The sequence below is a fragment of the Panthera uncia genome, chromosome A2 (assembly GCF_023721935.1).
Source record: "Panthera uncia isolate 11264 chromosome A2, Puncia_PCG_1.0, whole genome shotgun sequence".
NCBI lineage: Eukaryota > Metazoa > Chordata > Mammalia > Carnivora > Felidae > Panthera > Panthera uncia.
In genome coordinates, this window is record NC_064816.1 from 126822186 (window position 1) to 126824316 (window position 2131).

Consider the following 2131-nt stretch of genomic DNA (forward strand, 5'->3'; position numbering starts at 1 on the left):
TTCAGTTCAGTACAAAGAAATTCAAGAAGAAAATTTCAGGACCCTTGATCAGAAGCTTTTGATGATTGTTGTACTACTCTGGTGTACATAAAAGTTTAAGTTAGACTAATAAAGAAGAGTGTTTCCTCTTCCCATTAAAGATACAATCCAAGAAATAGGTAAACTAGCATTCCATAAACTAGCTAGCCCTCCAGAAGTTACTAAGAAAAGACTCTTGATGTATATGAGTACATTTAAAATCCTTAGCCACTGTTACAAAAACAAAACATTTAGCATATTATTTATGAGTACAAGCATAATTGCTTTCTGTCTTCTATAAATAACCATCTTTCAAATGCTAAAAGTGAGTTCCAACTGTGGTTCTTTTCTGATGTGAGAAGCTACAGGTATGCATGGGATGATTACTGATTTACTTTCTCAAAGTATTCTTTGGAAGCAATTGGGTTTGGCTTGATTGTAGGAGAATCCAGTGTCTAGTTTTCAGGGCAGATTTCTTCATTGGGTTTCCACAAACTGAAATGGCTTTACCAAGTGGAGGGTCTCCTCTGTATTTTGGCCCACTGAGAAATCACTGATGCTCAGATACTTGACGACTTTACTGGGGTCAGTTATGAAGAGATAGATGTCTTAAAGCAACACCAGGGACTTCTAACAGTACACTGTAGTCTCAGGATATCTGTTTAGTCAAATCTGACAAGAGTGTGATGTTCATGTTGCCCAAACTGCCATTCTTCCTTGGTGTGTTTATCCAGGCAAGATAGGTGAAGTGGGAATCTTGAAACTGCAGCAACTTCACAGTTTATATCATGAAATTCGTTGGCTTTGTCACTAACAGCATCAATTTCTGTAGGACAAACAAAAGTGAAATCCGAAGGATAGAAGAACAGCGCCAATATTTCCCCTTAGAGTCATCAAGCCTTAGGTCTTGGAACTCTCTGTTTACAACTGCAATACCCTTTAAATAGGGTGTGTGCTACGTGCTGGCAAGGGCATAGTATGAGGAATTGGTGCCAAAAGCAAACTTTACTTGACCAGAACCAAATCATAACACATTTGTCAAGCTGTCCTTCAGGAAACAGCAGGTCTAAAGCTGCAGAGGCATAGATGCCCCCAAGGAATAGCACTCACATGTTGGGTAATCCAAGCCTGGAGAAACCTTCCCACTTTGGCTGCCATCTTCAATGCACACTGGATTTGTGAGGCAGACTGGGATTTCATTGATAAATTTGGGGGAGAATTGACCTCTGAACAATTGAATACTTAAGTACATTTACATGATAATTGTTTACTCCGGTCTTAGAGGTAACATTGACACAGCAGAAACACAACTCAAGGTTACTGAGGACAGGGTGAAAAGAATTACCATTGATAAAGAAGTGGTTGTCACCTGAAAGAAGATGATACATATGAAAATTAGAAAACAAACACAAATACAGTATGTAGCAAATGAAATACTTAAGTAGAGAATGGAGCTAGTGGTAATAGAATCAACATTCAAATTCATAGTTCAGTATTTACTAAATTAAAGCAAATCAGTAAGGCTAATTATGTTTTAGGAAAAACTAAGAGGATAACCACATTAAGATAAGATTTAGGGAAGTTACTGAATTTCAAAGACAAGGAATGGTATATAAGATTTCTGGTCAATACGGTATGCTAAACTGATGTAGAAAATCATACTCCTATCTGAAACACATGTTGATGAATTTAACAATAAACTTTCAAAAATACATGTCAATTCTTGAAAGTACGTGGAAAGGCCCTAAGAACTAGAAATAAAGAAATATTGTAAAGCCATAGTTGCAAGTGAGGGAGGCTGAAGCTGAATGGTTTTAGAACTGGACATGTGTTACTGCTGCTAAGGTTCCAAGATCTAGACTCAAATCAGAGATGAAATCTAAGCCTGTGCCTTGTAGGGAGCTTTCTACATAAAGCTTAGAACCATCAAATGTTGTCTAGTCCTTGAAATAGAGGCTAGAAAAACTACTCACAGACTGGGAGGTGCCCTAGCAATCTGAGTCATTCTAAAAATAAACATAGTAAATTCACATATGTAAAAGAGACTCATATTAGTCAAAAAACACTATGTAGATATATTTCATTTATAAATAGACACAAAACATTGTATCAT

At 36.8% G+C, this 2131-nt stretch overlaps 1 pseudogene; it reads right to left on the reverse strand.

Moving 5' to 3' along the window:
• Positions 1-401: 401 nt before the first annotated feature.
• On the reverse strand, positions 402-1358 carry LOC125931007 (thioredoxin-dependent peroxide reductase, mitochondrial-like; annotated as a pseudogene).
• Between the last annotated feature and the right edge of the window lie 773 nt (positions 1359-2131).